Source organism: Podarcis tiliguerta (assembly GCF_965153285.1).
Source record: "Podarcis tiliguerta genome assembly, chromosome: W".
Lineage (NCBI taxonomy): Eukaryota > Metazoa > Chordata > Lepidosauria > Squamata > Lacertidae > Podarcis > Podarcis tiliguerta.
Window position 1 is genome coordinate 14,988,717 of NC_139552.1, and position 5,707 is coordinate 14,994,423.

Genomic DNA, 5,707 nt, shown 5'->3' on the forward strand with positions numbered 1-5,707 from the left:
ATATCTGGCAGGGCAAGAAGCCGAGAATTCAATTTAAGTTATTAACAGGTGAGAAAGAAAGAGGAGGCTTCGCTCTGCCAGACTTGAAATTATATTATGAAGCATCATGTCTTTGTTGAAAGAGTGGATAAAATTAGAAAACATAGAATTGTTAGATTTGGAAGGATTTGATAACAGATTTGGATGGCACGCATATTTATGGTGTGAGAAGAAGAAAAATCATAAAGCTTTTGAGAAGCACATCTTCCGGAGAGCTTTAATTGAAATATGGGATAGGTATAAAAACCTATTAGAACCAAGAGTCCCACACTGGTTAGCTCCGTTAGAGGGTATGAGTGTAAAGAAAATCAATATGAGAGGGAGTTGGATTACATATGGTGAGTTGATAGTGAAAGAAGGAGGAAAATTGAAAATGGAACCTTATGAACAAGTAAAAAAGTATGTATATGATTGGCTGCATTATTTTCAAGTAAATGGAATGTTTAAAAAGGATCTTAGAGAGAATGGATATGTTGAAAAAGATTCAAAATTTCAAATGGAAATAATAAATAATGATTGTAAAATTTTATCAAAAATGTATAAAATGTTGTTGGAATGGCATACGAAGGACGAGGAAGTCAAGTCGGTTATGATACATTGGGCTAGAGATTTTGGATATAATATACAACTAGATGATTGGGCAAAAGTATGGAAGGAAAATATAAAATTTACAGCATGTACTGCGTTAAAGGAAAATGTTATGAAAATGATATATAGATGGTATATTACTCCGGTCAAATTAGTGAAAATGTATAAAACCTATAATAAGTGTTGGAAATGTAAAGAAAAAGAAGGGACATTCTATCATATGTGGTGGGAATGTAAGAAGGTGAAGGGTTTCTGGGAGATGATATATAATGAATTGAAAAAAATGTTGAAATATACATTTGTAAAGAAACCAGAAGCTCTTCTGTTAGGAATAGTAGGAAATGAAATAAATAGAAAGGACTGTAAACTTTTCCAATATGCAGTTACAGTGGCGAGAATATTAATGGCCCAAAGATGGAAACAGGAGGAAGTACCGACCCTGGAAGAATGGAGAACGAAAATGATGGACTATGCAGAACTGGACAAATTAACTGGGAAGATTAGATATCAATGAGACCATAAGTTCATCGAGGACTGGGGAAAATTTGTAGAGTATCTGAAAAATATATGTGATGAACAAACAACGTTCGTGGGATTTCAAGAAGCTCTGTGAAAGGTTGAGGAGTATTGTAAAAAAGAAAAATAAGATTGGGAAGATATATAAAAAGGCAGTATTAAATTTAGGAAATGCGTAACTAAAATTTAACTACGGATGATTGGCAGATAAGCTGAAGGAAGTCCATAATATATAATTTGTGATAAACCTTTGGTATGGTATCATATGTATATTGTATTGAAAACTAATAAAAACTTTTATATAAAAAAAAAACAGAACAGGCTGCTCTGCGCAAGCCGTGGGAGGGCTCCCGCGGCTTGCGCAGAGCTACCCAAAGCCTGGGCGCGCTGAGCATTCGCGCCCAGGCTTCGGGGTGCAGGCAGCTCTGCGCAAGCCGTGGGAGCCAGGCGGGAACTCCCGCGGGCTCCCAAGGCTTGCGGATAGCTTTCTGAAGCCTGGAGAGTGAGAGGGGTCGGTGCGCTCCAGGCTTCAGCGAAAGCCTGCATTCGCCCCATAGGATGCACACACATTTCCCCTTCATTTTTGGAGGGGAAAAAGTGCGTCATATAGGGCGAAAAATACGGTATATTCATAAAGACCAGGCAGGATTTCTGGAAGTCATATGAAAGACAACATTAGAAATGTTGTGGATATTTTGGAAAAGTTAGAAGCAAGAAAGAGCTGTAAAACAATGTTAATGTTTATTGATGCAGAGAAAGCCTTTGACAATGTTTCTTGGAGTTTTATGTTACATAATTTAGAGAGTATGGGGATAGGTCAGGATTTTTAAAATGGTATTAAAGTGATCTATCTAGAACAAAAAGCTAAAATTATTGTAAATAATGTGGTTTCAGAGGAAATTAGAATTGAGAAGGGAACCAGGCAAGGGTGCCCACTTTCCCCTCTGTTGTTTATTTCAGTACTGGAGGTCTTGCTAAGTATGATTAGAAAAGATGAACAAGTTAAAGGTATTACAGTAAAAGCCTTTGCTGATGATCTAGTTCTGACATTACAAGATCCAGAATCCAGTGCAGTCAAAGCACTGGAGCTGATACAAGAATTTGGTCAGGTAGCAGGATTTAAATTAAACAAGAGCAAGACCAAAGTAATTGAGAAAAATCTGGATAATGACGAAAGGAAACTATTACAAGAAAAAACGGGCCTAGACTTTGTGAAAAAAGTTAAATATTTGGGGGTAAACCTGTCTGGAAAAAAATTGAATTTATATAACTATAATTATGAGAAATTATGGAATGAAATTAGAAGAGATTTAGAGATATGGTCAAACCTAAAATTGTCATTAATGGGCCGGATTTCTGTGATTAAGATGAATGTGCTGCCAAAGATGCTTTTCCTGTTTCAAGCCCTCCCAATTATAGATAATGCGAAATGATTTAGAGAATGGCAGAAAACACTCTCTAGATTTATCTGGCAGGGGAGGAAACCCAGAATTAAATATAAATTACTTATGGATTCTAAAGAAAGAGGGGGATTTTCCCTGCCTGATTTAAAAATCTATTTTGAAGCTGCTGCACTTTGTTGGATTAAAGAATGGATGCAATTAGATGATACAGATCTATTAGATTTGGAGGGATTTGACAGTGTGTTTGGTTGGCATGCATATTTATGGTATGACAAGGTAAAGGCCCATAACGCATTTAAAAACCATGTAATTAGGAAATCGTTGTATAATGTTTGGATAAAATATAAAGATCTCTTAGAAAGAAAGAAGCCCAGATGGCTTGCACCAATGGAGGCAAAGGCCCAGAAAAAATTAAATATGGACACCAAATGATTGAGATACTATGATTTATTAATAGAAGAAGAGGAAGGTTACAAATTAAAACCATTGAATCAAGTTAAAGACAAACTAAATTGGTTACATTACCACCAGATTAATGAATTGTATAAATTGGATAAGAAAAATGGTTTTGCTTTTGAAAAATCCAAGTTGGAGACGGAGTTGTTGGATACTAAAGGTAAAAATTTATCTAAAATGTACAAGCTTTTGTTGGAGTGGCATACAAAAGATGAACAAGTTAAATCTGTGATGATAGATTGAGCAAGAGATGTAGGACATAATATAATGTTTGAGGACTGGGAAAGATTGTGGAAGAAAGGGGTCAAGTTCACCGCATGTACTTTGTTAAAGGTAAATATAATGAAAATGATGTATAGATGGTATTTGACTCCTGTAAAATTAGCAAAGATATATCATAATTGTGACAATATATGTTGGAAATCTCACGGGAGACAGGAGACAGATGTGACGTTAGTGGTTTCCTGTTCCCTTTGTTCCTTTGTTTGTTTCAGTTGCTCCCTGCTTTCATTTTTTTTTATAATAATATTTATTAGTTTTCCAAAAACACAAAAATTATAACAACAAAAGAGAATCGAATACAGCAAAATAGAGAAAAAAGAAAAAGGGGAAGAAAGCAAAAACCCAAATATGCATAGAGAAGAACAAAGAAAAACCCACACCCTCCCTCCACCCCTCCCACCAACACAACAAAAAAGAGCCAAAAACAAAAACATTCAGAAAAAATAAAATTCCATTTTTCAGATTCAATTTTTCAATAACTTATTTCCTCGGCCTCCTCCCACTTCCCTTTCTGTATTCCAGTTGTTAATCAGGTCAGCAAATTCTTTCCATCTTTCACTGCTTACTCACTCATTTACCTTAATCCATTTATACCTTATTCTCTCATCCACATCATAATTTAAGTAAGCATCTAAAAAGAAATGATCCAAGCTCCAATTCACCAGATAAGAAGAAAAGAGAAAAGAAAACAAAAAACCTTAGATCTTATACTTTTAAATCATATACCCTTATATCTTAATGTCTTAAATCCTTATGTTATTTCCACTAAAGCCAGATAGAATCATTCCACCATCTCCCAAAGGTTCTTAATCATGCCTTATTATACTAAATACTATTTTTAAAAATTCCCAATTTTTCCCACCATCTCATCCCCCTGGTTTCGGATTCTGCCAGTCCTTTTTACAAATTTTATCAGTCTTTCCTGTCAACAAATTAAATCCCTAACCTAGTTCCCTTATGTCCGAGGCTCTCAAGTCGTCTCCCTGGACTGCCTGCAAGTTTCTTTTCCAGCCTGAAATTAAGTCCCAAAGAGCTTCTTTCCCAACATCTCCTTTAATCCTCTTCAGCACGCTTGCCCAAAGTTCATATTTCAGTTCATAAGCCAAAAAGTATTCCACAGCGTACTCCACAGTCTCTTTGGGGTTACAATGCTCCATCTTTCCAAACTTTTCCGCAGTGCTAATCATCCATCCTGCATCACTCAGTCCACAAGGGCCACTGCCTTTCCAAATCTGTTCTTCGGCCTCAGTAACCCCGAACTTGAATTTATCTCCATCAATTTGAGGCTCTGTTACTGAGATTTCCACATGAGATTCCTCTTGTAGAATCAGAACCGGTTTTGGTTGCTTCTCCAGTGCTTGACTTTGTGAATTTGATTCCTTTTCTCAAGCCACACCTGTTAAATTGTTCCCATTCTGTACCAAAATCAATACATTTTCCCTCATATCAGAGACACCCTGTTCAAGAATGCTCACTTTGTTTAAAACGTGGTCCAACAGAGCTATTATTCTTTCAGCCATATTCTCAAGCTTGTTTTCCCAGTATTGTCTGCTGCCTTTCAAGGCCACGTTCAGAGCTTCTTATCTGTAGTCTCCTCGGAATTTTCCATCCAATGTAACAATGTAACAATCCCAGTTCCCAGACATGCAACAGTTGGCAACAGTTTACTTTAGATATTTTCCATTCACTTCAGTTACAAAAATTTACCATTTCGCTCCCTTTTTCTTTCAAAAACCACAAGTCAATACCTAGAAAGATATGTCTCTGATCCTCCTTCCGTAAAAAGTATAGTCCATTCCTCCGTTGTTGTTATTTTTAGGTTATAAAGACTGACAGCCCGGTCCCAGGGCTTGAGACAGCAATAAATTGGATCAACTTTTATTGTCCTGCAGGGCTCAATAATCCATCAAAAGAATCTCCCCCTCTTCCCCTGCTTCCGGGGGGGGGGGTTCAGAAAACTTAAATGGTAAAAGTTTATACTTTGCAAAACACTTTTCAAAGGCTCCAGCTTGTAGCGGCTTTGCTTTGTTCTTTCTACAGAACGGAAGGTGGGCTTCCTGTTTATGCCTTCACGTTCAAATGCCAAATTCAGATAGTTTTGTAGTCCAATTCTGTTACTTACGAAGTTTATTTGAGTCCAAATGTCCACAGGAAAAGTCGGCGCTTTCTGGCAACAGCTGTGCGGCTTCACTCCCTGAAAACAGCGATCAATTCGATGTGCCGTGCCGCTCACCCCATGTCGCTCCGGAGCCCCGAAACCGGGGTCTCCCTGCGAGTAGGGGGGGCACTAAAGGCACGTGCCGAACCCCAAGCCCGCGGTCTTCCTCCGACCGTGGTTTTTAACGGGTCTCCGCCTCGCCGTGGTGGTTAGACCCTTCTTTCCAGGGAGCGGTCTCCTCCGCTGCGGAGGAAATCCGCCATTA